Source organism: Lepus europaeus, chromosome X (genome assembly GCF_033115175.1).
Source record: "Lepus europaeus isolate LE1 chromosome X, mLepTim1.pri, whole genome shotgun sequence".
Classification (NCBI taxonomy): Eukaryota; Metazoa; Chordata; class Mammalia; order Lagomorpha; family Leporidae; genus Lepus; species Lepus europaeus.
In genome coordinates, this window is record NC_084850.1 from 61,671,750 (window position 1) to 61,685,075 (window position 13,326).

General features: G+C 40.3%; 1 non-coding gene across 1 annotated transcript; it reads left to right on the top strand.

Moving 5' to 3' along the window:
• Positions 1-711: 711 nt before the first annotated feature.
• On the top strand, positions 712-818 carry LOC133753848 (U6 spliceosomal RNA). Its single transcript, XR_009865090.1, has one exon. It is a non-coding gene; the product is annotated as a U6 spliceosomal RNA (small nuclear RNA).
• Positions 819-13,326: the final 12,508 nt, after the last annotated feature.

The window sequence follows — 13,326 nt, forward strand, 5'->3', positions numbered from 1 at the left end:
CTAGTACTCCAACAGTATGTTTCACTTTGTGTTTCTATGTGGGTGCAAACTGTTGAAATCTTTATACTAAATTGATCTTCTGTATATAAAGAGAATTGAAAATGAATCTTGATGCAAATGGAAGGGGAGAGGGAGCGGGAGAGGGGAGGGTTGCGGGTGGGAGGGAAGTTATGGGGGGTGGGAAGCCATTGTAATCCATAAGCGGTACACTGGAAATTTATATTCATTAAATAAACGTTAAAAAAAACTAAAAAAAAAAAAAAACAAAAAACTTCTATTTTGCTTATTTTCTCTATTTCTTTCCTTCTATTAGTTTGGGGTTTGGTTTGTTATTATTTTTCTAGCTCCTTGAGATACATTATTATGTTATTTACTGGTTACCTTTCCTTTTTTATGTAGACACTTATTGCAATAAACTTTCCTCTTATCACTGTTTGTCCTGCATTCCATGTTTTGCTAGATTGTGTTTCCGTTTTCATTAGTTTCAAGGAATTTGTAAATTTCTCTTTGACTTCTTTAATGACCCTTGTTCATTTAGGAGCATGTTGTTCAGTCTCCATGTAATTTCTAGTGTTTCTTTTGTTGTTAATTTCTGGCTGTATTTCGTTGTGATCAGAAAATATACCTGATATGACTTTATTGTTTTTGAATTTATTGAGAATCATTATGTGGACTACTATATTGTTTATCTTATAGAATATTCCATGTGCTGTGCTCGCTTCGGCAGCACATATACTAAAATTGGAACGATACAGAGAAGATTAGCATGGCCCCTGCGCAAGGATGACACGCAAATTCGTGAAGCATTCCATATTTTTATTTAGGGGACCCAAAGAACTCTACTAAGAGACTACTGGAACTCATCGAAGAGTTTGGCAAAGTAGCAAGATATAAAATCAATCCACAAAAATCAACAGCCTTTGTATACACAGGCAATGCCACGGCTGAGGAAGAACTTCTAAGATCAATCCCATTCACAATAGCTACAAAAACAATCAAATACCTTGGAATAAACTTAACCAAGGACGTTAAAGATCTCTACGATGAAAACTACAAAACCTTACAGAAAGAAATAGAAGAGGATACCAAAAAATGGAGAAATCTTCCATGCTCATGGACTGGAAGAATCAATATCATCAAAATGTCTATTCTCCCAAAAGCAATTTATACATTCAATGCAATACCAATCAAGATACCGAAGACATTCTTTTCAGATCTGGAAAAAATGATGCTGAAATTCATATGGAGACACAGAAGACCTCGAATAGCCAAAGCAATCTTGTACAACCGAAACAAGCCGGTGGCATCACAATACCAGATTTCAGGACATACTACAGGGCAGTTGTTATCAAAACAGCATGGTACTGGTACAGAAACAGAAGGATAGACCAATGGAACAGAATAGAAACACCAGAAATCAATCCAAACATCTAAGCCAACTTATATTTGATCAAAGATCCAAAATTAATCCCTGGAATAAGGACAGCCTATTCAATAAATGGTGCTGGGAAAATTGGATTTCCATGTGCAGAAGCTTGAAGCAAGACCCATACCTTTCACCTTACACAAAAATTCACTCAACGTGGATTAAAGACTTGAATCTACGACCCGAAACCATCAAATTATTAGAGAGTATTGCAGAAACCCTGCAAGATATAGGTACAGGCAAAGACTTCTTGGAAAAGACCCCAGGAGCACAGGCAGTCAAAACCAAAATTAACATTTGGGATTGCATCAAATTGAGAAGTTTCTGTACTTCGAAAGAAACAGTCAGGAAAGTGAAGAGGCAACCGACAGAATGGGAATGGGAAAAAATATTTGCAAACTATACTACAGATAAAGGGTTGATAACCAGAATCTACAAAGAAATCAAGAAAATCCACAACAACAGAACAAACAACCCACTTAAGAGATGGGCCAAGGACCTCAATAGACATTTTTCAAAAGAGGAAATCCAAATGGCCAACAGACACATGAAAAAATGTTCAAGATCACTAGCAATCAGGGAAATGCAAATCAAAACCACAATGAGGTTTCACCTCACCCCGGTGAGAATGGCTCACATCCAGAAATCTACCAACAATAGATGCTGGAGAGGATGTGGGGAAAAAGGGACACTAACCCACTGTTGGTGGGAATGCAAACTGGTTAAGCCACTATGGAAGTCAGTCTGGAGATTCCTCAGAAACCTGAACATAACCCTACAATCCAACCCAGCCATCCCACTCCTTGGAATTTACCCAAAGGAAATTAATTTGGCTAATAAAAAAGCCATCTGCACATTAATGTTTATTGCAGCTCAATTCACACTAGCTAAGACCTGGAACCAACCCAAATGCCCATCAACAGTAGACTGGATAAAGAAATTATGGGACATGTACTCCATAGAATACTATACAGCAATAAGAAACAACGAAACCCGATCATTTGCAACAAGATGGAGGAATCTGGAAAACATCATGCTGAGTGAATTAAGCCAGTCCCAAAGAGACAAATTTCATTTGTTTTCCCTGATCGGCGACAACTGAGCACCAAAGGGGAAACCTGTTGAAGTGAAATGGACACTATAAGAAACAATGACCTGATCAGCTTTTGTCCTGACTCTAGATGTACAATGTAATACTTTATCCTTTTTAGTATTTGTTGTTGTTGTTGTTGTTGTTGTTCTAGTACTAGTGGTTGAACTCTGTAATTAACACACAATTATTCTTAGGTGTTTAAATTTTAACTGAAAAGTGATCCCTGTTAAATTTCAGAGTGGAAAAAGAGTGGGGGAAAAGATGTACAATTTGGGACATGCACAATCAGACTTCCCCCAAATGATGGAGTTAGAAATGTGCCAGGCGATTCCAATACAATCCCATCAAGGTGGCATGTACCAATGCCATCTCACTAGTCCAAGTGATCAATTTCAGTTCACAATTGATGGCTCTGATAGGTCTAAGAGTCAAAGGGATCACACAAACAAAACTAGTGTCTGCTAGTACTAACTGATAGAATCAAAAAGGGAGAGAAAGATCCAACATGGGAAGTGGGATACACAGCAGACTCATAGAATGGCAGATGTCCTAAACAACACTCTGGCCTCATAATCAGCCCTTAAGGCATTTGGATCTGGCTGAAGAGCCCATGAGAGTATTGTAGGCATGGAAAGCCAAGATACCATGGAAAAGAAAAAAAAAAAGAAGACCTAAATGAAAGATCTCTGTGAGTGAGATCCCAGTGGAAAGAACGGGGCCATCAAAGAAGGAGGTACCTTTCTCTGAAGGGAGGAGAGAACTTCCACTTTGACTGTGACCCTATCGGAATAAGATCCAAGTCAGCGAACTCTAAAGGCTTCCATAGCCCTGGCAACTCATGACTAGAGCCTAGGGAGATTACTGACGCCATGAACAGGAGTGTCAAATTGTTAAGTCAGCAACAGAAGTCACTGTGTACTTACATCCCATGTGGGATCTGTCCTTAATGTGTTGTCTAATGTGCAGTGATGCTATAACTAGTACTGAAACAGTATATTTACACTTTGTGTTTCTGCGTGGGTACAAACTGATGAGATCTTTACTAATTATATACTGAATCGATCTTCTGTATATAAAGATAATTGAAAATGAAAAAAAAAACCTGGTGTTAAATTGGAAATGGCATAGAAAATTAATTAATTTTTTTAAAATATTATGTAGGATCTCTGTCTTTAATGTGCTGTACACTCTTATTTAATGCTATAACTAGTACTCCAACAGTATTTTTTTTTCACTTTGTGTTGCTATATGGGGGCAAACTGTTGAAATCGTTACCTAATATACACTAAACTGATCTTTTTTATATAAAGAGAATTGCAAATAAATCATGATGTGATTGGAAGGGGAGAGGGAGCGGGAAAGGGGAGGGTTGTAGGTGGGAGGGAAGTTTTGGGAGGGGGAAGCCATTGTAACCCATAAGCTGTACTTTGGAAATTTATATTCATTAAATAAAAGTTTAGTTAAAAAAAAGAAAGAAAAAAATATTCCATGTGCTGATGAAAGGACTGTGTATTCTGGAGCTGTGGGGTGGAATGTTTTATAAATGTCTATTAAGTCCATTTGGTCAGTAGTGTAGATTAACTGTTGACTTTTTTGGCTGTTTGTTCTGCGCATTGATGAAAGCGGGACATTCAAATCCCACAGTATTGTTTTACTGAAGCTCCTTTCTTCCTGTAGATCTGCCAACATTTGATTTATAAAACTGTCCTACCAGGACTGGTGTTGTGGCATAGTGTATAAAGCTGCTGCCCGTGACACCAGCATCCTATATGGGCTCTGGCTCCAGACCTGGGTGCTTCACGTCCAATCCAGCTCTCTGCTTAATGCCCTTGGGAAAAGCAACACATGATGGTCCAAATGTTTGGGCCCCTGCACTCATATGGATCAGGAGGAGGCTCCTTGGCTCCTGGCTTCTACCTGGCCTATCCTTGGCCGTTGTGGACATTTGGGGAGTGAACCAGCAGATGGAGGATCTCAGTCTCTCTCTCTCTCTCTCTCTCTCTTTCTCTTTCTCCCCTCTCTCTATCTCTCTGTCTCTATTTATGTCTCCCTTTTTCTCTGTAACTCTGTGTTTCAAATAAATAAAATAAATCTTAAAATAACTGCATTAGGTGCATATACATTTACAATGATCATATCTTTTTGTTAAATTGATGCTTTTATCATTATATAGTGACAATGTTTGTTTCTTTTATTTATTTATTTTTTTGACAGGCAGAGTGGACAGTAGAGGGAGACAGAGAGAAAGGTCTTCCTTTTGCCGTTGGTTCACCCTCCAATGGCCGCCGCGGTAGGCGCACTGCGGCCGGTGCACCGCACTGTTCCGATGGCAGGAGCCAGGTGCTTCTCCTGGTCTCCCATGGGGTGCAGGGCCCAAGCACTTGGGCCATCCTCCACTGCACTCCCTGGCCACGGCAGAGAGCTGGCCTGGAAGAGGGGCAACCGGGACAGGATCGGTGCCCTGACTGGGACTAGAACCCGGTGTGCCGGCGCCGCAAAGTGGAGGATTAGCCTACTGAGCCACGGCGCCGGCCATGTTTGTTTCTTTTAACAGTTTTTATCTTATAGTGTATTCCCACTCACATTTTTGATTTCTATTTGCAGGGATATCTTATTTCTTTTAGTCTCTGTAGATCTTTAGATCTTTACTGGTGAAATGTGTTTCTTGTATGCAGTAAATTATTGGGTTTTATTTTTTGATCCACTTAGTTTTTCTTTTAATTGGAGAATTTAGTTCACTTACATTCAAAGTTATGATTGGTAAGTAATGGCTTCATTCTGTCATTATTTTCTTTGTTTTGAATATTTTTTGTTCTTTTACTAGTAGGTTTCAAACTTTCACATTCTTTCATAATGAAGGTTACCTTTCATTGTTTCTGTACATAGTAAATCCTTAAGAATAATTTGAAAGGCTGTCAGGAGATGAATTCCTTCAGTTTTTGCTTGTATTGGAAAATGTTTAGCGCTTCCCTGGGTAAAATATTCTGAGTTGGCTTTTTTTTCTTTCAGAACTTGTACTATTTCTGTCTATTATCTTCTAGCCTGCAAGGTTCTTGATGTGAAATCTGCTGTCAAAACAATGGGAGTTATTTTTATAATTGATGTGGTGTTTTTCTCTTGCAAATTTGAGACTTATCTCTTTGTACTGTACTTTGAAAGTTTAACTATAATCTGTCATAGTGAGGTTCCTTTATTTATTTGAAAGGCACAGTTACAGAGAGAGAGAGAGAGAGAAAGGGAGAGAGAGAGATCTTTCATCCACTGTTTCACTCCCCAAATGGCTGCAACATCTGGAGCTGGGCCTATCTGAAGTCAGGAGCCAGTAGTTTTTTCTGGAGTTCCCATGTGGGTGCAGGAGCCCAAGTACTTAGGCCATCTTCCACGGCTTTCCCAGGTGCATTAGCAGGGAGTTGGATCAGAAGTGGAGCAGGTGGGACTTGAACCAGCACCCATATTGGCTGTTGGCACTGCAGGCAGCAGCTTTACCTGCTATGCCACTGCACCAGCCCCTAAGTTTTCTAAGCTAATCTTTTTTATTCATTCCTTCAAGAACTCCCAAAACTTGAATATTAGATTGATGGTATCTTAAAGATCCCAAACACTGTTTTCATGCCTTCTAATTTGTTTTTTATTTTTGTCTGACTCAGATATTTCTTTTTTTAACTTTTATTTAATGAATATAAATTTCCAAAGTACAGCTTATGGATTACAACGGCTTCCCCCCCCCCATAACTTCCTTCCCACCCGCAACCCTCCCCTTTCCTGCTCCCTCTCCCCTTCCATTCACATCAAGATTCATTTTCAATTCTCTTTATATACAGAAGATCAATTTGGTATAGATTAAGTAAAGATTTCAACAGTTTTCACCCACATAGAAACACAAAGTGAAAAATACTGTTTGAGTACTAGTTATAGCATTAAATCACAATGTACACACATTAAGGACAGAGATCCTACATGAGGAGTAAGTGCACAGTGACTCCTGTTGTTGACTTAACAAATTGACACTCTTGTTTATGGCATCAGTAATCACCCTAGGCTCTTGTCATGAGTTGCCAAAGCTATGTTAGCCTTTTGAGTTCACTGACTCTTATCATATTTAGACAAGGTCATAGTCAAATTGGACGTTCTCTCCTCCCTTCAGAGAAAGGTACCTCCTTCTTTGATGACCTGTTCTTTCCACTGGGATCTCACTCGCGGAGATCTTTCATTTAGGTCATTTTTTTTTGACACAGTGCCTTGGCTTTCCATGCCTGAAATAGTCTCATGGGCTTTTCAGCTGGATCCGAATGCCTTAAGGGCTGATTCTGAGGCCAGAGTGCTGACTCAGATATTTCAAAAGACCTGTCTTCAAGATGAGATATTCTGGGGCTGGAATTGTGGTGCAGTGGGTTAATCCTTACCTATGGAGCCAGCATCTCATATGGGTGCTGGTTCTAGTCCCAGCTGCTCCTCTTCTGATCCAGCTCTCTGCCATGCCCTAAAAAAGTAGTGCAAGATTGCTCAAGTCGTGGGCCCCTGCACCTGCGTGGGAGAACCGGAGGAAGCTCCTGGCTCCTGGTTTCGGATCAGCACAGCTCTGGCCTTTGTGGCCAATTGGGGAGTGAACCAGTGGATGGAAGACCTCTCTCTCTCTCTCTCTGCCTCTCTGCTCTCTCTGTGTAACTCTGACTTTCAAATAAATAAATAAATCTTCAAGAAAAAAAGATTAGATATTCTTTCCTATGCTTGATCTAGACTGTTAACATTTTCAGCTGTATTTTAAAATTTGTAATTTATGCTTGATTGTTTCTCAATCTCTTTTTGCTGAATTTCTCATTCATATCATGCATTGATTTCCCAATTTTGTTTAACTGTCTGTTCATATTCTCTTGTATCTCTCTTTTTATATATAAAAAAAGATTTATTGGAGCCAGTGGTGTGTTGTAGTGGGCTAAGCCACTACCTATAACACTGACATACCATATGGGCACCAACTTGAGTCCTGGCTGCTCCACTTCCGATAAAACTCTCTGCTAATGCATCTGGGAAGGCAGCGGAGGATTGAGCAAGTGCTTGGGTCCCCATAGCCATGTAGGAGACCTGAAAGAAACTCCTGGCTCCTGGCTTTGGCCTGGCCCAGCCATTGCTGTTGTAACCATTTGGAGAGTGAACCAAAGGATAGAAGATCTCTCTTTCACTCTGCCTTTCAAATAAATAAATAAATCTTGTTATGAAGTTTTATTTCACTGAAAGAGTGACAGAGAGAGAGAGAGAGAGAGAAAGAGAGAGAGAGAGAGAATCTTCCATCCACTGATTCATTCCCCAAATGGCTGCAATGGCTGTGGCTGGGCCAGGCTGAACTACATCTGGGTTTCCCACATGGTTGCATGGGCCCAAGGATTTGGGCCATCTTCCACAGCTTTCCCAGGCCATAGCAGGGAACTGGACCGGAAGAGAAGATACTAACCGGTGCCTCTGGCAGAGGATTAATCCACTGTGCTGGCCTGTGTGTTCATTTTCTAAAGCAAAGTAGCTGTGAGTTTTCCAGGGCGCTCTCCTTATTGAGCTTTTGATCTGTGGTGACTGCATTCCTTGCAGGTGAGGATTCCCATGTAAGGTATTTGTGCAGGTGGACTCTGCTGGCACTTTCCTCCCTGGTCGTGGGGCTGGAGAGCCAGTGGCCAGTGACTTTCTTCCTTTCTTTACTCTATTACACCTGGTATCATACTCACTGTTCCCTTACTGAATTCAGGTGATCTTTCACAAGCACTCACTTCAAGATATAGCTGCTTTGGGTCTTCTCAGTGGAGAAGGAGAACACCTGGCGTTTCTATTTGGCCATCCTAAAAATCCTCTAGTTTCCTTCTTTCATCAATGGATATCCAGTTTCTTCAGCAGCATTATTGAAAAGATTGTTCTGTCCTCAACAGGCATTCTTGGCATCATTGCTGAAAATAAATCAACCATAAATATGTGAATTTCTGGACCACTTATTCTCTTCCATTCATCAGTATGTCTATTTTTAATTCTAGTACCATACTTTTTTTTTTACCATACTTTCTTGTTTATTGCAGCTTTGTAGTAGATTTTTTTAATTTTTTTAATTTTTATTTTTTTTTAAATTTTTGACAGGCAGAGTGGACAGTGAGAGAGAGAGAGACAGAGAGAAAGGTCTTCCTTTGTCATTGGTTCACCCTCCAATGGCCGCCGCGGCCGGTGAGCTGCGGTCCGCGCACCGTGCTGATCCAAAGGCAGGAGCCAGGTACTTATCCTGGTCTCCCATGGGGTGCAGGGCCCAAGGACTTGGGCCATCCTCCACTGCACTCCCGGGCCACAGCAGAGAGCTGGCCTGGAAGAGGAGCAACTGGGACAGAATCCGGTGCCCCAACCGGGACTAGAACCCGGTGTGCCGGCGCCACAAGGTGGAGGATTAGCCTGTTAAGCCACGGCGCCGGCTGTAATAGATTTTTAAATCATGTAATATGATGCCTCTGAATATGTCTTTTTGCTAGAGATTGCTTCAGCTATTTTGTTTGTTTTTTTGTGTGTGTTTATATACAAATTTTAGAATTGTTTTTCTATTGTGAAAATGTCACTGGAATTTTGATAAGGATTGCATTGAATCTGTAGACAACTTTGGGTAATATGGATACTTTAACAATATTAATTCTTCACATCATTTAATTTATTTTGTTTTCTTTTTCAGTATCTTTTTCTTTTTTATGTCTTATCCAAGAAATATTTGTCCAGAATGTCATGGAGCTTTCTTCATATTATTTCTTCTAATGATTTTATACTTTTAAGTCTCATATTTAGTTCTTTAATCCATTTTACTTCATATGTAGTATAAGATGAGCGTATAATTTTATTCTTCTGCTTGGGGATGTTCCATTTTCCCAGTACCATTTATTGAAGAGATTGTTCTTTCTCCATTGTGTGTTTTGGCATTTTTGTCAAAAAATCACAGGAGTGTAAATACATGGATTTGTATTCTTTCCTTCCTGTTTCATTGGTCTATGAGTCTGTTTTTATGCCAGTACCATGTTATTATTACAGTCACTTTATAGCATATTTTAAAATTAGTGTATATGATTCCTTTAACTCTGATACTTTTGTAGATGATTACTTTGCTATGCAGGGTCTTCTGTGGCCAGATATGAATTTGAGGATTGTTTCTGTGAATAATAACATTGGAATTTTCATAGGGAATATATTCAATCTGTTGCTTTGTATACTATGGGCACTATAATATTAATTCTTCTAATCCTTGAATACGTGATATCTTTCCATTTATTTGTGTATTCAGTTTCCCTCATCAATATTTTAGAGTTTTCAGGGTACAAATCTTTCACTTTCTTGGTAAAATTTATTTCTTTGTATTTCATTTTTTAGTAGCCAATATAAATGTGATTTTCTTTGGTTTGAATATGATGTGAGAGTGTCCCTTTGGGGTTCATGTGTTGACCTTTAACCCCCATTGTGAGGTATTTAATTCATAGATGGAAACTTAATGTGACTGAGGTGTTTGTAGGTGAGGCTTTTGAGAAGTGGTTAATATTATGGGGCCTTCATGGTGGAGTCCCTGTAATTGAATACTAGTGGTTTTATAAAAAGAGACCAGAACACACATATCCACACTCCATGTGATGCTTTGGACTGCCTTGGTACTTTTCCAGTAGTAAGGTCATCAGCAGATCTGGGATTTTGACCCTACAGAACTGTGATCTATGTAAACCTCTTTTATTTTTTTAAATAAAGATTTATTTATTTGGCAAACAGAGTAACAGAGAGGGACAGAGCGAAAAAGGAGGATTTTGTCCAAGAAAGCATGAACATGATTTTGTACCCATTTAGTTTTTTTTTGTACCCCTAGTTTGGGGCACTTTCTTGGGCAGCAGGTAACAGGTCTAGGGCCTGCCTGTTTGAAGGACTGAATTAGCAATATTTCTGTGAGAGCCCTAGTCATGGCAGCTTTTCAATGGATGAAAGCTGTGTTTTGTTTGTTTTTCACAAAGGAGGGGGCTATGCTTTGGCTCTCCTGGTTTAGGAACTGTGCTATTTCCTTGTATCTAGGAATCAGCAACCTGTTAGGGAAATGCTGGGACTGCCTGAAATTTGCAGAAGTAGGACTTTGCTGCATGGCCATATCCTCTCTGGGGCTGGTTTTCTCTCCCCAGGGGTGAGGATAAGGGTTAAATAATTAACTCCCTAGTGGACTGGCTATGCTTTTTTTCCTCTGGATACCTAGTAGCTAGTTTTACTAGAAAGTTAAGCTAATGCACAAGACCAGAGTCTCATTCTGGGAAAGGAAACAGATTAATAAATCATTTACATTTAACCATCTACTTTTTCGATTATTTCGCACCCCCCTCAAGAGATAGGCCCTGTAAGTTCTTGGTGAGGACCTGTCCAAATAGCTGCAGAACTACCTAAGTTAGCTATTATTCAAAGCCCTGTTCTTAGGAACTGGCAGGAAGGGCTTTTTAAGCTTAATACTATTTGGATAGACTTTAAGGCCTGGCTAGATGTGTGAGACCCAGACCTATCCATGGGGTGCTGGAAGAGAATTGTAAGAGAGATGTGCATCTCCTTAAGGGAGGCACCCTGTTGACTTGCATTACCTGGCTGGACTAGAAGGAGAGCTGAATAGGAGGCTGGTACAAATAGGCAACTTGTTTCACTGACCCTAGGCTGTCCCCTCAGTAGCAGTGGTTAGAGTTGGGAGCTGGGCAGAGGCTGGGCTGAGCCAAAGGCTTTTTAGCTTGGGGCCACAGAGTCTGCGGTTCTGAACCAGGAGTCCTTCAACACCCAGGGCAGTTCTGTGTCCAGTGGCCTTACTCTTGGCAGAGCTGACAGAAGCCAGTTTCTGTCACGACAGCTGCTTGCCCAATGCCCTGGCTCCTCATATTGGAAATGGGTGTCCTTTGGGATGGACTGGCCTTGTTGGGTCTCCTTGATGGCAGATCACTAAATGGGTTCCCTGACCTGCTAACATGGGGCAATAAACCTTCACAGATGCCCTAAGGGAAGCCCCTCTGCTCTGCACATGCCAGCAAATCTGGGGAGGAATTTGCTAATTTTCACCCAAAAAACCCTTCTACCAGGACTCTCTAACCTTTGTCCTGGAGGAGAGGGGGAGGTGGGTAAACAGACTCCCTTAAAAACCTGGGCAGTCCAAACAAACTGCAGCTTAGCCCTCTGCCTCTCAGCTGAGCCACCCCCTGCCCAGGTGTATTCTCTCCATTCAACTATGTAACCTCGCTCTCCCCTGGTCTGAGTGACTGGGTGCTCTCTCTCTGTCCCTTCCATTCTGACGGATGCCCTATACCCAAAAAAGCCTTATCATACTGCAGGAAAAAAAAGAAAGAAAGTAAAATGAGGGAAGGAAGAAAGAGAGAAAGAGAGAGAACGAGATATATATATATATATATATATATATATATATATATTTTACATCTGCTGGTTCACTCCTCAAATACCTGCAATGCCCAGGGCTGGGTCAAACTCAGGTTAGGAACCAGGAACTCCCTCCGGGTCCCCTATGTGGGTTACAGGATCCCAAGTATTTGGGCCATCTTGCGCTGCCTACCCAGGTACATTAGCATGGAGTTCATTGGCAGCAGAGTAGCTGGGCCAGGAACTGGGATTCTGATGTGGAATGCTGGCATTGCAAGCAGCAACTTAACCCGCTGTGCTTCAACACTAGTGCAAACCTCTTTTCTTTATGAAGTTAGCCTACATTAGGTATTTCATTAAAGCTATCAAAAATATACGAATACAGGACTTTTTCCATAATTTTTGAATAGTTTGTCATTAGTGTACAGAAACACAACTGATTTTGTGTGCTGATTTTGTAAGCAATAACTTTACTGAATTAATTTATTAGTCCTAACACTTTTTTGGTGGATTCTTAAAGATTTACTATATATAAGATTATGTTGACTGCAAAAAAGACAATGGAAAGCCAAGATACCATGGAAAAGAAAAAAAAAAAAGAAGACCTAAATGAAAGATCTCTGTGAGTGAGATCCCAGTGGAAAGAACGGGGCCATCAAAGAAGGAGGTACCTTTCTCTGAAGGGAGGAGAGAACTTCCACTTTGACTGTGACCCTATCGGAATAAGATCAAAGTCAGCGAACTCTAAAGGCTTCCATAGCCCTGGCAACTCATGACTAGAGCCTAGGGAGATTACTGACACCATGAACAGGAGTGTCAAATTGTTAAGTCAGCAACAGAAGTCACTGTGTACTTACATCCCATGTGGGATCTGTCCTTAATGTGTTGTCTAATGTGCAGTGATGCTATAACTAGTACTGAAACAGTATATTTACACTTTGTGTTTCTGCGTGGGTACAAACTGATGAGATCTTTACTAATTATATACTGAATCGATCTTCTGTATATAAAGATAATTGGAAATGAAAAAAAAACCCTGGTGTTAAATTGGAAATGGCATAGAAAATTAATTAATTTTTAAAAAAATATTATGTAGGATCTCTGTCTTTAATGTGCTGTACACTGTTATTTAATGCTATAACTAGTACTTCAACAGTATTTTTTTTTTCACTTTGTGTTGCTATATGGGGGCAAACTGTTGAAATCGTTACCTAATATATACTAAACTAACCTTCTGTATATAAAGAGAATTGAAAATGAATCATGATGTGATTGGAAGGGGAGAGGGAGCAGGAAAGGGGAGGGTTGCGGGTGGGAGGGAAGTTATGGGGGGGGGGAAGCCGTTGTAATCCATAAGCTGTACTTTGGAAATTTATATTCATTAAATAAAAGTTTAATAAAAAAAAGATAATCTCAGTTCTTACTTTCC